The sequence below is a fragment of the Mus musculus genome, chromosome 6 (genome assembly GCF_000001635.26).
Source record: "Mus musculus strain C57BL/6J chromosome 6, GRCm38.p6 C57BL/6J".
Lineage (NCBI taxonomy): Eukaryota > Metazoa > Chordata > Mammalia > Rodentia > Muridae > Mus > Mus musculus.
In genome coordinates this window covers 91,203,663-91,220,190 of record NC_000072.6, presented here as the reverse complement: position 1 = coordinate 91,220,190, position 16,528 = coordinate 91,203,663, and the positions used below count along the sequence as shown (strand labels likewise).

General features: G+C 51.9%; 1 protein-coding gene across 5 annotated transcripts in view; it reads right to left on the bottom strand.

Moving 5' to 3' along the window:
- Nucleotides 1-7,731, bottom strand: part of Fbln2 (fibulin 2) — a 60,081-nt gene extending 52,350 nt beyond the window's left edge. For 2 of the 5 annotated variants that reach the window (NM_007992.2, NM_001081437.1), the window contains exon 1: nucleotides 7,291-7,427. The gene's annotated coding sequence lies outside the window, so the exon portion shown is untranslated. Of the gene's footprint in view, nucleotides 1-4,838; nucleotides 5,017-7,290 lie in introns of all 5 variants that reach the window. The other 3 variants (XM_006505530.4, XM_030255156.1, XM_030255157.1) reach the window with 3 other exon arrangements.
- Nucleotides 7,732-16,528: the final 8,797 nt, after the last annotated feature.

The following is a 16,528-nucleotide window of genomic DNA, read 5'->3' as shown; positions in this document are numbered from 1 at the left end:
ACAGACCTGGATTTTGGATATTTCTCAAGATTGCCAGAGAAGCAGGTGGTGTGCAAAACCCAGCAAGATCTAGACACAGTCCTGGTCCAACCATCAGGCTAAAGATCTGAGAAACCCTACCCTACCCCCAACCCTGCCAACAGGCCACCACTGCCAATGCAATGCCAATGCAGAGACCCATCAGGACGAAACTGGGTGCTCCTGAAAATGGAGCTCAAAATCAAACCCATGGTTGCAAGGCAACTGAAAGCAGGTGGCTCAGAACCCAGAAATATTCTGCCATGCAACCTCTCTGTGGCCCTGTGAGGATTAGGAGGTAGTGTGGAGGCTGAAGAACCCAGTGACTCACTCCACAGGCAACTGAACTCACATGTATGCGTGCAGGGACATACATAAATAAAATAATAGGGAGTGTTTGTCTATGGGTACATGTGACTGTGGGTGTGTGGTTCTGTGTGTTTTCTTATGTGCATATGTGTGTGTGGATGTCAGGGACTGGAGGGTATTGGTAGATTGTGTTTACAAGATATTCTATGTGTTAAGACCACCTGTCTCAATGCCCCGATCCTTGGTTCTCAGGAGGGCTTCCCCTTTCCACATGCTCCACACTGTTCTTTCTCTTTCCCCCCCTCCCTCTCCCCCTCTCCCTCTCCCTCTTCTATTTCATCCACACCCCCACCTCCCTGGCTCATCTCACTGACCTTAGGATCAGTTCTCACAACTTAGGTCAGACCAAGGGAAATAGCAGGGAGGGTGCTCAGGGCTCCCAAGGGTTCCATACTGCAATGTTTTTCTGATGTGCTTTTAGGATGAGAGGACTCTAAAGCCAGAAGTTTCTAGATTTCCTAAGTGCTCCCTTGGATAAAAGTCAGGGCTGGGCATTCACTGGGGGTCACAGGTAGGGGACAATGAACTCTGGGGGCACCAAGGACCATGAGACCAAACATCAACTTGAGGAATGACACCTCAGCACCCAGAGGAGTGAATGGTAACAAGAAAGAAGCCACCATTCGGTGGTGCTGTCCACCTGTCTAGAGTGTGTTGGGGGCGGGGCATGCAGCTTATGACCATCCTTCCATCTCCACCAGCCTCTGGGAGGAGGCTGTCACTCAACCCATTCCCCAGATGGAGACTCTGAAGCTGGGAGAGACACCCTGTGACTAAGGCCAAAGGCAAGTAGCCAGCCTTTTCCACACATCCCACACACTGCCTGGCCCTCCTCACACTTCAGAGCCTCTTTCTACATGCACACCATCCATGAACCCAAAGGTCAGCAGAGCCAAAAGCATTATCCTCACCTCAGACATGAGCTGGCGGAGGCCCAATGAGATGAGAGACCTTGGGGGATCAGGCCTGCCTCCTCCTGTGGATGCAGCACATGGTACTCAGTACCCCAGCCCCCACCCCCACCCCCGAGGCTCCCACCATCCCCTTGGCCTCTGCCCAGTACCGGTGGGTGGCACCATTTCCTTGCCAGCTGGAAGACGTGGGTGGGGACCCTGGCCAGGGACAATACAGTCAGCTCCCACCCCGAGGAAGGAAGCAACCTTCCCCTAGACCTGCACTTTCTCTGCAACAATCAGCCTGCATGCAGAGGCATTTCTGTACGGTTTCCAGGTTACAGCAACTTCGAAGACAATGGCTGTAAATGACGCACAGCCTGACCCTCAAGGGACCCTGGGAAAAGACGAGCCAAAAGGAGACCGGCAGCACCCACCACTGAGGACATGGGGGAGAACAGAGCTGGCTCCGGCCCATTCCTCCTCTCTAGTGTGACTGCCAACAGTCATGTCCTCTCAGAGCCTTGGTCTACCTGCTTTGTCACCTCAGCATTCTGGCCTTGTCCCTCTATGTTCAATGTATTCTCAAATGCCTGTCACTGGACCTTTGGCCAACATTGGGAGTTCTCTGTCTCCAGGGTTCTGTCTACCTCCCTTCTCATGATCAAACCACTCACCAAGAGAAGCCAGACTTTCTCAGGGCCCCATCTCTCTCATTCTTTCTTCCCATTGGAATGGTGGTTGCACCCCTGTCCAGGAAGCTCTCCAGCTCCCTGAGGCTCGTCTGGATGTGTCTGCCTCATGGGTCAGCCTCTGAGACCTCTGAACTCTCTGCACTCTTCTCCTGATTGGCTGTGCACCCAGGTTGAGTGTGCTGCAGCCCCCAGCCCCCAGACTGCCACAAAACAGATCTTGTCTTCCTCACTTGGTGTACCTGCTTTAGCACACATGAGAGCTAACACATGAGCCCCAACTCCAGCAAGCACCTCCCTGGACATTCGCCCACTAGACTCTCAACCATCCCTAAGTGTGGCCAACCAGTTTTCACTGCTCCCATTGAGGCCGTCATCCCACAGTCTCCATTTACCCCATCAGTATGCACCCTGGCTACAACTGTAGTAGAGGCTAGGAGATAACCTGATGAGGGGAGGAGATAACCCAGATGTTGCCTCCAGCTTGCTCTCCCCTTCACAACCATGGGGATTTTGAACCTCCAGTGGTCAGCCCCGCCCATCTCCATACTGTCCACTTCTATTACCTTCAGTGAGGTGGGCAGCTACCACCCTGTAGCCAATTCTGGCCACTTGCTCTTGACAGGCCTTCTGTCTCCTGGCAGCAGTACCCAGGGTGGGGTCCCTAATGTTGAGTCTCTGTCCTAGGTATCCTTACCACCCCCCATCTGCTCACAGGGACATGTGTACTAATCTGCCTCCCATCTGTGTCTCCCACCAGATCAAGCTCTGTGATTCAGAAAGAAATGGCCTGGGTCCCTGGGTTTCCCTCAGCACTCAGAAGCACACTGCACACACAGTGGATGCTCAGGAAGTACCTGCTGCATGAGGGCAATACAGTATTTGGGCAGCAGAGTTGTGCACTTCATAGGAGGCCAAAGGGAATTTTTTTTTTTCTGCACCAGTCTCTCCCCATACAAGAGTGGGGTCTGAGCCACCCCCCCTGGGCTGGGCGATATGCCTAGGACCAAGTGAGGGCTTCCAACCAAATGCCCTTTCCAGACAACCCGCAGGGATTAAACGGGAGTGCACACCCCAGGAAAGGAGGCAAGAGGAAAGGGGGAGGGGAAGAGGAGGTAATTTCCTTTTGCTCACTGGCTAGACTTTGCAAATCGAGACTTTGGCACCATACGATGTAATCACTGTGGAAACTTTCACAGGTCGTGCCAGGGAGAAGTCCGTCTATTCATGGAGGTCACGGACGCAGGGATGTGAATGGCGACCCTCACTTGTCACCCAACACTTCACAAGTGTACACCCGCTCGCTGGTGGCTTTCAGCTTTGTGCAATGTTTGGAGGTCTATTTCCTGTGTCACTAGGGGTGGCTTTCAGGGCCTTATTCACTCGACCCATAGGCTCTGCTACTGATAATACCAACTAGCCTCTCCTGCATGTTCTGAGCCTACAACACTGTAACAAAGCATACAGTGGGAAGTCTCACCTCCCCTCTGCTGCCCCTCCCAGGTGGGCGCAGGTCACCTTTCCTCTGGGGTAGTGACCACTGCTCATGTAGCCCATGTGAATGTGTGTTCCGATCTGACAAAAGGCAGCACGGCTACACCAAGTGACAGCTCCTCCTTTCCTTCTTCCAGCAGACCTTCTAGATCTTTCCACATAGCATACACCCTAACATTTTTACAGCTACATAATATGCCACAAAAGACTATGCTGGCCTCTGTTTGACCAGCACATGTCACAGGAAGCTTAGTGACCCCTTCCAGGCCTAGCTCCCCATTCGCATGTATTTTCTCAAGATGGGGCCTACCCCGACCCCAGGCCTGTCTCTAAAGAGGGCTCAGTGGTCACATGGTACCATTCTGCAGAGCCATGAAACCTCCTGAACCTGCACATGTCCAGAACATCTTTACATGAACCTGTATCTTGGGGATTCCTGGTTCAAACCTTCTAGGGACTCTCCTTTAATTTGGGACACTAAGGAGGCAGAGGAAGGGAGATCTCTAGGGGTCAGAGGTCAATCTGGTTGACATAATGAGTTGAGGCCAGCCAGAGCTACATAGCAGGATCCTGTCTGAAGAAGCAAGATAAAGCAAACTAAAAACTTCCAGGAAATTTCAGACTCCCTGCTGTATACCCTGCACCTTCTCTGTCCCTACTGTCCCCTTCCCACAAAAGCTCCACCACCACCCCTTTTGCTCACACACAAGCACCAAGGAGAATCTCATCCTAGGCTCCTTGAACTTGCTGTCATTGTCATTGTCATTCATATCTCAGTTTAGAAATCCCTCCTCAAAGAGACCCTTAACCTCATCCCTAAGCCTAGGCTACCAGGATAAGGTCTAGACCAGCCCTCTGCATAGCAAGACTCCATTTCAAAACAACCAAACACATACACATACACACACACACACACACACACACACACACACACACACACACACACACTCCTGGCCATATACCTCTTTCCACAATATGTTCCCATCTGGATCCCACTCCACCCCACCCCATCCTGCCTCCTCCAGTTAGAAAATCAGCTGCATAACAACATGCACAGCATCTGCTTCACCCACCCCCAGCTCCCATGAGCATCTGTACCCGGCCAGAACAAAATGCTAGACAGTCATCCCCATCTCTGCCTCCTCACTGTAAGCTCATGAGCACTGGAAAGTGCCAGAAGTCTCTACTGTGCAGAAGAAAAGACTGAGGTCCAGGAAATGGGGTTGGGAGTAGAGCAGGGCCTCACCTCTAGACTACCTCCCTAGCAAAAAATCTCCAAGAAGCACCAAGGAGAAGCCAGTGTGGCTGCACCCTCCTCATGTCCCCTGAGCTGTAGACAGGCAGCCACATGTCACAGGGGTGCTTAGCATACCTACGATCCGCCACATGCGGAAGATGAGTGTAGAAGATCACAGAAATTTCAGCTTAGAATAACACAGTGGCCACCAGACCCTGAACCACCCATCAAGCAGCTGCCTGCAGGAACATGAACTTGGCTTGTGTGGTATCCTGAGTCCCTCTCTGTGTGGCATCTCCTTTGCCAAGGCCAGCTAGGGAAATAAGAAAAAAACAATTATTCACAGCCTAGCTTCCAAATTTAAGGCACAAGGCCAGAAGATGTCCAAGAGGTCACGCCTGAGTGATGCCATAGATTTACCCCGACTTTGTGATCTCCACTTGAGGGCCACAGGAGTCACAGCAAAGAGGGCTGTCACTCCCATCAGACATCAAAGGGCCAGGCTGTGTGTAATCTTACGCCTGAGCCCCAGGTTCTGCTCTACCATGATCCCAAGGAGCAATCTCTTTGCCTTAGTCATGCCAGGAGCATTTATTGAGCACCTACTGTGTGTCCTCTATGGACGAGACTCAGGAAACTCCAGAGTCACTGACATCCAGGTCTCCCTTTCTCGGGATTCAATGCTGGAAGGACAGAGAGCCTGGAAGAACAGAGAGCTTTGTTCCAGGGTATGAAAATGTTCCTTTGCTTGTTGAATTCTTTCTGAGCCTCCCTTTTCCAGTCAGGAGAACCAGTGTGACTTTACAGAGGAGCTCTCAGAATAACAAGAAGGAAAATTCTATGCGAGGTCTATCTCAGGTCCACCAGGAGCTCTGACCTTCCTCCTATGGGGACACCAGGCCATCACCCCCACAGACCAGCACAAAATGTCTATACTATCATTAGAATCCCCTGTAAACCTGATCCTGGACACTCCCACCTTTGTGGTGACCAACATCCTGAATGGTAGGAGGCTTACTTAAGGCATGGCAGAGCCTAGCCTGGGCTCACCCTTGAGATAGCAATGGATTTAAAAGGCTACAACCAGAACAGGTCTCCAAAGGCCAGACAGGAGCCCAGAAGAAAGATCTGGTAGAGACTGCAACCAAAGGTGCCCCTGGCCCATCCCTAAGGGAAGGCAGCCAGCAGCACTGGTTGAAGCACTCCACAAAAGCATATGAATCCTAACCACCAGAGCTTGCTTTTTTTTTTTTTTTTTTTTCAAGAAAAGACGGAAATCCGGACTTTTCTGTGAAAGCTGCCAGTTAGTAAATGCTGGCAGCTAATTAAATTTTTAAAAACAATAATAGCATACTGAGAGCCAAGCAAAACATGCAGAGCTAGTCACAGCCGGGGCTGGCGGGTCTGCACCTCCAGTCAGATGCTTTCTACATACTACATGAAGGGGTGGGCGGGAAGACAAGAGGTACCCACCCTTGGCAACATCTCCCATCCTGCCTTTCCTCTTGGGGGTCCTGCACACACACACACACACACACACATACTTGGCACCTCTGGAAGGTGAGGCGAGAGCTCCGATCATTCCATCACAAATATGTATTAGCTCCACTCAATGCCAAGCCCAGGGAGCCCTCTGCTGCCACCCACCCACGTCACCCAAGCTCTCCTGGAGAGGGTCAGGTTCAGCATCCTCTGAGCAACAAGGACCCACACACCACAAATTCCTTTTTGTCTCTCTGGCCAGTCATAGAACACCTGCTGGCTCAGACCAACTTCGGACTGGTCCAAGTGGCCATCACCGTGAAGCAGATGGGCACGATCTCAGGCTGGCTGAGGAAGAAAGGATGGACTCTTGCCTAGGAGAGGGGGGGCGGGGAAACAAGAGGTGGTGAGGAGCCAAGCCCACCCCTGAAGACTTAGCCCCTCCTGGGCCCCCTAGGCCACTCCAAGAGTGAGCCAAGACTAACACCAGCAGCCACCTCCTTCTCTCTAGGCTGAGGCTCCCACTCAGCAGGGGAACCGCAGATGCTAGGGACCATGACTCTGTCTGTGAACCTGAGTGTGGGGCCCTCTGTGTCCAACACAGGCCCGTGTGGGAGATGTGTGTGGAATAGCGGATGGAGATAAGCGAAGCATTGAACCAACCGGCACTGAACCAAACTTTCTATGGATGTCGAACGCACACGTGCCTAACACGGACACATATGCATGTCTGAAGGATGCCTAAAACATGCAAGTGTGTGTGAAAGCACTCACGTGCAGAGGGATGTGGGAGAAGTGAACGTGCACAGCCCCTGCACGAGAGATTCTGGGCTGGGTGTTGGGGTGGCCTGTGCCTCTGCAGAGCTTGCAGTAACTTCTGCTAGTGTGAGTGCATGTGTGGCAGTTTGTGACTGAGGGTGGGGTGGTACCAGACCGAGAGGCCCAATCTTTCCCGCCGGGGATGGGGGGCAGCTGGGGGAGTGACCCTGGGAGACCCTGAAGGACTAGTCTGGTGTCTGGAGAGCCAGAGAGACGAGCCAGCGATCAAGAGAACGTGACTGACCTAGAGGAAGCGCGGGGTGGAGATCGAAGGCTCTGTACTTACCCGGTGCTCTGTGTTGAGCTGCGCCGCCGTCAGTCTGTCCGCGCACCCGCCGTCGGTGAATCCAGAGTCCGGGTGGCGCGCGGCTCGGGGTTGGAGAAGAGCGGGACTAGCCAGGCCTTGAGACCCCGCCCCACAGGTCCCGCCTCAGGGCGGGGCCTCGATTTTGCTAAGACTTCGCCCAACCCAGTGCTCAACAAGCCCAAATAGGAGCCCAGGAGCCGGCGCTCTCCTGTCCGGGTCTCTGAGTCCCTCTTTCCACTCCCTCTCACCATGCTTTGGCTATATTGAGACTCAGATGTCTCAGTACTGCGCCACCCTTTAGCTTCTCCTCCTGGACCCAGCACCCTGTGATAGCCAGAGGTACCCAGGCTCAAAGCTGCCCAGGGACAGGTCTGCAGAAACTAGGCATGGGCATGCTCCCATCTTAGTTCTCCACTGTCTAGATCACCCTGCCCTTTTTCTTTTTTTCCTTTCTTTCTTTCTTTCTTTCTTTCTTTCTTTCTTTCTTTCTTTCTTTCTTTCTTTCTTTCTTTCTTTCTCCTCCTCCTCCTCCTCCTCCTCCTCCTCCTCCTCCTCCTCCTCCTCCTCCTTCTTCTTCTTCTTCTTCTTCTTCTTCTTCTTCTTCTTCTTCTCCTCCTCCTCCTCCTCCTCCTCCTCCTCCTCCTCCTCCTCCTCCTCCTCCTTCTTCTTCTTTTTTTATCCTGATTCAGTTGCCTGTACTATGGTGTGGCTTAGCCAATCCTCTTGACCTCTGTGGGTAGGGAGCTGTGGAGAACACTGTCATCCACAGCACAGTGCCCAAGAGGCAGTCAACACTCTGTAAGATATAAACTCAAAACATATCATTACTGGGCCCTTGGCTCCCTGCCCCCCAAATGACAGAGGTGTCTGGTCACCACTGTCCACTCTCAGCAGGCCCAGGGCCTGTGCATGGTAGAAAGTCAACAGTGAGCTTCACTGTCTGAGATCCAGGACTGCTAATCACCTCCCATACCTGCCAGAGATGGATGCCCCTATAGCCACTGCCCGTCATCCTAGGAGCAGCTGTGGCCCAAGAGTAAGACCCCATGGCCCAGAACAGGTGTGAGGCAGCCAAGAGCAAACAAAAAGACAGAGAAGGAAGCTATCTGCCCAGGGTTACATAGCTGCACCTAGAAAGAGCCAGGGAATTGTAGAGGAACCAGGATGGGTTGTGGAGAGCAGAGCTGAATGGAAAAGTCTGACCCAGCCTGCCTCTGTGGGCTCTTTCCACAAACGCCTCTCTCAGGGCCTTTGTGTATGCTGTTAACCTCTACCCGAACACCTCTCCCCCAGGAGCCTAGGGCTGGTGCATCCTTGTTTTGAGATAAAATATCCCCTTTCTGAGACCACATCAGAGCCCTTCTATCCTGCCACTTGGCTGCATTCTCTCCCTGGCTACCTTTTTGAGATTGGTTTATAAATGATCGTTTGTAGAATTACTTAGCAGCTAAGACTTCTTTCCCATGCAGCTGTGTGTCCTTGGGCCAGTCACCTTGGGCAAGTCCCTTCCCTCTGAGTTTTGGCTTACTTCCTCAGGGGCAAACTAAACAATAGGTGTCAAAGCCTACATCAGGGGTTGAGCTGAAATCCCAAAGTTCCAGAGGGGTGTGTTCAGTAAATAGTATATGAGAATAAAGAGCAGATGAAACCCTTCTCTCTATGGCCAAGAGCATAGCTGCAGCAAGCATGGACCCTTTCCCCACTACAAGTCCCGGCTGAGGGAGAGAAGGGAGGCAAGCAGCCAACATTCAGGCTCAGGCTGCAGACAAGGAGCCTGGGCCTGGTTGTCTTTCCACCAGATAACACAGAGGCTGTTTCCCACCTCCGACATTTGAGCCAGAGTCATGGCTCGCCTAGAGCCTGCCAGGACTCTTATCAAGACAGGGTATGCATCACCCACCAGGAATTTGGGGCTGGGGCTTGGCTGACATAGAGTTGGAGGAAGTTATAGGCTGACAAGGTCCAGACAAAGTGCCACAGGGGGCAGAGGTGTTACTCACACCAGTGCTGATCTCACAGCCTCCCTGGGCACTGAGGCGCCAGAGCCAGCAGGCGGAGGGCTCACCTATACCACCTGGCCAACTGGACTGGCTCACAGTTTTTAGGGAAAGGGACTGCAGCTATACCTGGTATATGACCACTCTGTAAATAGCACAAGACACCACCCAAGGGCTTGGGAAGGCCAGCTCTGAGGCTGGGCAGCCTTCCTGAATGACCTTCAGCCTCAGCTTCAGTGTCCCCATGGAGATACTGGAGTTGTGCAGGCAATGCTGGAAGTGGCAACTGGACACACTAAGCCCTTACTTTCATGTTTGTTGTCACTTTATACACCACAAACCTTCACCCTGCATCATCTGTGGGAGAAGAGGTGTCATAAATGTCCCTGGGACTCAAACTTGGAGAGAAAAAAGAGCAACTATTGGGACCAAATCTTGCTGTCATACTAGTATTGTGGAGCCAGGACTCCCTTTGAGAGCTATCCTCCTGCCTCTGGGGACTGATGTGGCTCCCAACCTCCAATAGGCTCTTTGATCCTCCCTCCCACTCTGCCTCTTTGTGTCTCCTGCCCTCCCTTTAACTTTGCAGCCACAGTGCAGGAGCTCCAGTCCGCTGGCTCCCCAGCTGCAGGGAAGAAGACAGTAGACACCAGAGCCACCAGAGCTTTCCAGTGGAGACTCTGCTGTCTCCCCAACCCAGAAAAGGCACTGTGGCTTGAATACCCTTTGAAAGCCCTCAGGCTCCTGAGCCCTGAATGTCCCTGAGGTTGCTGGGGAGGGGGTGATCTAGAGGGTAAACGGTTGCTGGGCAATAGAATCTCCAGGAAGTGGGCCTGGTGGAGCATGGTTAGGTTGTGGGGGCTCCACCCTCAGATGGGATTAATGAGTCTTTCTCAGGCCCTGCTCACTGAGACTTTGTTGTAAAGACCCAGCCTGCCTGCCCCCCACCCCCTCTGACTTCCCGTCTGGACATGTGATCTGTCCCTCTCACAGAGTTTCAGCCATGATGTGGTGCAGCCCAGGGGCCCTCCCCAGGATGCTGGCCCTGTAATCTCAGCTCTCCTAGGCTCTGAGCTACAGAAGACTCTTTTCTTCATACAGCAGCAGAAACTGAATGAAAATAACTTTCAAAGATGATGGCCAGAGACTTTTAAAGGCCAGTCCACCCACGGGGAGTGAGATCTGACGCTCCTCAATCCTGCTGTCCCACCAAGATGCTTGGTAGCACTACCCCAGACGTGTCTGACAATGGGCTGAATACTTCAGAACTTTGCATCTTTATCTGAAATATAAATGTCTATTCTACCTAAATCCAGTTTTCCAGTGGGTGGAGTAGAACATCTGAATTCTTAGTAATCCCCAGGCCACCTGATACGTATAAGCAATGGTGGGCAAAAGGCCTTCCCAGCTTTGTCTGTTCCTAAAGAGAGGAGAGTCTGCAGGAAAAAGGCCACCTGGAGCCCCTGAGGCTCCCCCTCCCTCCTTCAGTCTTCTAGATGATAGTTCACCAGCACCTGGAATTCTTGCCTGTGCATGTCCTTCCTGTGCCCTGCCTCCTCCCCAGAGTGGCTGCACTACCAGCCCACACATCTCAGGCCTCAGGGATACCTGGGCAGGAACTAGCATTTGACATGAGCAAGACCTGGATACAGAGAAACAGAATCAATGGTTAGGGCCAGGTCAAGGCCCTCTCTGATCTGGATCTCTAGCCCTTCATCCACCCACACCCCATCCCCAAGGCTAGAGCTGTATAAGAAGCTGTTCTACCCTCCTGGGAAAATCCCGCCCCCAACCCCCGCCCCTCTGCTTTCCAGCTCACCACGGATCTGTTCCACCCACCCAACCCTTTCCACCTGTGGCAGGACTTAGACCCCTCCCCACTGTTTGATGAAAATCCACCCACAGGGAGTTCAGATGGGCACAGGAGCCTGGCTAAGGTTGGCATTTCTGGCTGCCACAGCCACAGACACTCTGGGCCACTGGAGAGGAAAGATATGACCAGCTCCAAGGAAGGACAAGCCTGCCCTTTCCTTTCCCTTCCGGGTAGCTTGACACAGGTCATGCCCTGCTGGGTATCACAGGTGGCTTTACCTGCGCTGACCCTTCACTTGGAAATGAACCAAAGCATGGGCCTCTTCATTATAACAGCCTGGCCTATACCTAACTAACTTAAGATCTCTGCTGAGAAGCCTAGATATACCATGTTGTAGACGGGAATCTCCCATGAAGTTAGGGGGTACTAGGGGTGGGGCTTGTGTATACTACAAGACCTATGCAGTCTGCATTTCAGTTTTTTGCCCAGGTACATCCCCAGGTACTAGGGCCTCTGCAGAAACTTCCCATATCTATCCTGAGACCACATGATGCATTGGGACCAGGAGAACCCCCTACTTCCTAGCTGGGCACCTGGCCCAGGTGTGGCCTGCAAGAGGAGTCTATCCTCAGCACCAGTGGTGGAATCAGGGAAGAGAGGTAACTAAGAAGGACTCTGGCAAGGAGTCCAAAGAGGACACTTGTGCCTGGTGCTTTTTTGAGCCTGAGCTTGTGGCCACTGCCTAAGGTGTGATGGGCCAGGAATGAGCAGAGAGCAGCTCTGAGCAGCACAGGAACTCAGGAGTGCTTCCTGATGGCAGATGCTGAAGCTCAGCCTTTCTGCAGATCCTCCAGTCTCAGGCTTCCACTATAGAGACTCACTTGGTTCTGGAAGCGTCTGCCAATCTGAGTTGCAGTTTTGAACTAGTTGTTTCGTTTGAGACTTTGGTCAGTGTGAACAGAAGTTTCTTGTTCACAAATTTTCCTACAGGAATTGGCTGATAAACTTGATTTGGTGAGACTAAATGGCCTACCATGTACAGTCCCCATTCCCCCACCCCCTGCACTTCCCAGACTCCTCCCGACACTTCCCATTGTCGAGATTTCCATCACTGTTCCTGGTTTACAGTTGAAGAGGCTGAGGCTCAGCAGGATGGCAGGTCCCACGCAATCAGCTCATTCTCTCCACACACACCCCCACACTGTCCCACCTTGTGAACAGGGACCAAGTGCCCTTGGCGAACTGCTCAGAGAGTCAGAAGCATATAGAACCCCTGGGGAGGTGGGGAGCCATTACTCTTCCATGAGTCCCCTGTGTGTTCCAGGAAGCCAACGGCCTGACGACTCTGTCTGGGAATGGTAGGCTTCCACCTCTGTGGCCCAACTCATTTCTGATTCATCTGACCCTTCCCTCTGGTGTGATGAAATTTCTGGCACTTCTCAGAAGTTCTAGTCACCCAGGACAAGACTTAGCCCAGCCTGGCCACTCAGGACAGCTTTCCTGGCTTGGGGAAAAGGCATGGATGAGGGGGCAGGGTGCTGAACTCAGAGTAAAGATCTCACCATGGGTTAGAAAGCAAGCTGGGGGTACCCAAAACCACCCCCCTACACACACACACACACACACACACACACACACACATGCACACACACACCTTCCAGAAAAACCCAAAAAGGGAAGAGACCTGCCAAAGACCAAATAACACAACCCTCAGGGGCTAAGTCGGGCAGTCAAGAGGCAAGCCTCTGGCTATTCCAAGCCTTGGCTTTTTCACCTGTGAAATGTTAAAGGCTGGCCCTAATTTTAATAAATACATTAGAGAACTTTTACCAAACCAGCAGATGATGTCTTCTCAGAAGAATCTGTTTCAGTCTCTTTTGTTTTATACAAATGTATCCAACCCTAACCATTTCTAAACATTCTTATCATTTCAAAAATGATTTGAAGAGAATCTCTGGATTTAGATTTGGGCACCTGTCCAGTCCAAGAAGTTTCTGTGGCACAGGGCACATGCACCTTTGGGTGCTTTTGATGCTTGTGTCAATAGACCCCTGGAGCTTATATCAACAGCCCCCTAAAGGTTGCATGATGTCCTCCGCCCCACCAAGAGCTGCACTCCTGGCACGGGGTGCCCAGCCTCCAGGCTGCCTTTATTCTGGGGAGGGTTCCTCAGCATCTTCAACAGGCTGTCTTTCTGAAATTCTTTGCACAGAAGGGGGTTCACCCTTTTCTGCAGACCCTCCTATACTCTGGTCATGTGATTTTTATATAATAATTTTTTTTCAGTTAATGTAGATGGACCCACCAATACTTTTCCTTAGATTAGTGGTTCTCAGCCTTCCTAATGCTGCAACCCTTTAATACAGCTCCTCATGTTGTGATCACCCCAAATCACAAAATTATTTTGTTGTTACTTAGTAACTATAATCTTGCTACTGTTATGAATCATAATATAAGTATCTGATATACTACCCTTGTGAGAGGGTCATTTGACCTCCCAAAGGCGTCTCAATGCACTGCTCTAAGGCTTCAGGTCCTGAGGTTCTGCTTAGAATGGCTAACTCATTCTCACATCTATCCATCCACCAATCAATTGCCCTTAAACCTGACCCCAGGCCCTCCAGCGCATTCTACATGCTGGTGTTTGTCTTTTAGTTCCTTGCCTGAGGATGAGAGGAGGGAGTCTCCAGGAGTAGAGATCCTTCTGCAAACAGCCTCCATCTGCCTGACAGGCTACCCCATCTACCTTTGGGAATTCATGAGTTTGGGGTTATAAGCATCTAAGGTTTGTGGTGGCCACAGGAACACATCTCCTCGGGGTGACAGAGCCCCTCCACCACTACACTTGCAGCTGAGCTGAGGCCCCTGTGAACTGGAACCACAGCGACACAGACACAGGGACACCAGCAAATGTCAAGAGAGTTCCTTGGGCCTGGGCATCTGGAACTGAGCTCCATTCCCGGCCTTCCTCCCTGAGATTCTCTGTCTCCCAGTCCAGCCTTTGTCAGAGCTGTGCAGTGAGCGGCACCTCTCCTGTTTCCCAAGGTCACATGCTCTGAACCATCTGACTCACTTGACCATATCTCTTCATGCCGCACAATAAGTCAAACTCACTTAGTGACAGGATCAGAAGAAGCTCACAGAGTCCACGTTGCAGCACAGGCATCTCCTGTCTCACTGAAGCTTAAGCACTATGCCCCCACTTCACAGATGACAAATTGAGGCCAGGATCCTCTGGGATCTCAGGCTCCTTGGTCTTAGGTTAACCCAGTAACATTTATCTCCTCAACTCTGACAACCCTGGGACCAGGGGAACATAGGAATGTATGACAGAAATGCAAAGCCCCTTCCCTGGGTGGGGCAAGGCAGCTGGGCTCCCCAGCTAAGCCCAGAGGAAGGAGTCTGATGGAGCCAGGAGGGTCTCAGTTTCATGTGCTACAGCAACTCGAGCGATGGGAGATGGTTTCTTCACACCACGTGGTGACTCTGTTTTGGAGTTCAGACCTGCCCTCTGGTCCTCTGCCAGCTCCTTCTCAGCCTGGGCTCTTAGGATTGTTTTCTCCTGGATGGGCCACAATGACCCCAGTTTAGCCTGCCCTGACCCAGGCCTGTGCCATGGACTGAGCAGAACAGGGCTCTGGTACAGCCTGCACAGCCATAGAAATCCTCCTTCCACACTGCAAGCCTTAGGATTTAGGTGATAGGACCCAAGCTGGAAGTAGTTATTTGGGGGTGATCATGTTAAAGCGCCAGACACGCTGTTCTCCCTGATCTTCCAATAAGGGGCTTGGCAACTTATATGGGTCCACATATCTGTCCTGGCTGTTTGTACTAAGTTTCCTTCTGGCCTATTCCCACTAGTTTCCTCCTGGAATCTGCTTCAGCCTCTTCTTCCTCATGGACTCCTACTAAAGTTCAAATCAGGCACCAGGCAAGGACGTACACTTAGGGATCACGCTGGCCAGCTGCCTCCAGCTCCTGGAAGCCAAGCAGCCCCCTGATGTGGTTCTTCAGTCCTCCATCACCCTCAGTCCAGCAAAGGCTCCTGCATGCTTGGGCTCTGATCAGTCTGCTGACTCTGCTGACTGCTCCAGATCCCCACAGCAGCACAACCTCAGCATCTGTCCACCATCCAACCCCACAGGAACGGCAGAGCATGGAGGGAACAGGCTGCTTGGCTGCTGGTCCAAGCCCACACTCTGCACTCACGGCCCTGTGACCTGGAGACACTGTCTCTCCTTCACAGTGGAGAAACTTGGTTAGTTTTGGGGGGACCTGCTAGAGCTACTGGAGTCCTCCATGGAAAACACTCTGTATTAAAGAGCGTGTGTGTGTGTGTGTGTGTGTGTGTGTGTGTGTGTGTGTGTGTGTTTTGCTCAGGACAGGACTTGGGCATAGTGAATGCTCAATATCAAGCAGTGTCTGGCCATTCTGTGCCTGGCTCTGTGTAGCCCTGTGGGTACTAGCAATAACCAGGACACATCCCTGTCCACATAGAGCTCAAGCTGCAATAGGAAGACACAGGCCATGAGAAGCACCAGGAAGCATCAAGGTAGAGCAACCCAGAGACCCAAACGACTCTCCTTAGACAGGCCTGTCCTCTCCAGGCCCCCTTAGACAGGCCTGTCCTCTCCAGGCCCCCTTGTGCCCTCTAGGAAGTAGGGACAATGATCTTACTCCCTCCTGTGTTGGGGTGATGAATGCATGAGCCAGCTAGAGGAAGAGCTACAGAAGGCAGTAGCTAGGTCCAGGGCAAGGGATATGAAAGCCAGTCATGTAGAGGAAGGATTGAGAAGAGAGGTGAAGGTAGCATGTACACTGCCAAATGACTTTATATTTCTTCTAAGAACCAAGGGAACTGTGGCATGAGGTTGGTTCAAAGGAACAGGTAGAGATGACCTATGAACTTCAGACCATGGCAGCTTCTAGGAAGAAGAAGGATGGGGAAGATGCTAATGACAGAGATGGTGCACACTGGGGTGATGTTGGGAGCTGGAAGAGGGAGGAGCAGGGGTGGAGCCCTCAGTTCAGGAATGGAGCCATTGTTGATGAGTTGGGAAGGGGTTGGTTATAAATGTGCAGGGCTTTTCTATGCCCTCTTTTGCTCTGAAACAATGACGTGGGCACTGGCATGTTTATTATGAGCTTCCTGCACTATAACTGGACAGATACTGAGTGAGCCATCTTAGTCCTGCTCTGGCTGCCCCTGCTCCATCTGTCCTTTCCTCATGGTGATTCTCTCACCGCGACCTCATGCCAAATCCTCATGGCAAATTCTTTTCTCTGCTCTCTACCAGAGAGACCTTCTCGCTGGGATCACAATTCCTGCCTTATTCACTCCTGGCCATCTATTGGCTGATCAGATCTTTATTAACCAATTAGAGGTGATGGAAAACTTTTTGTTACA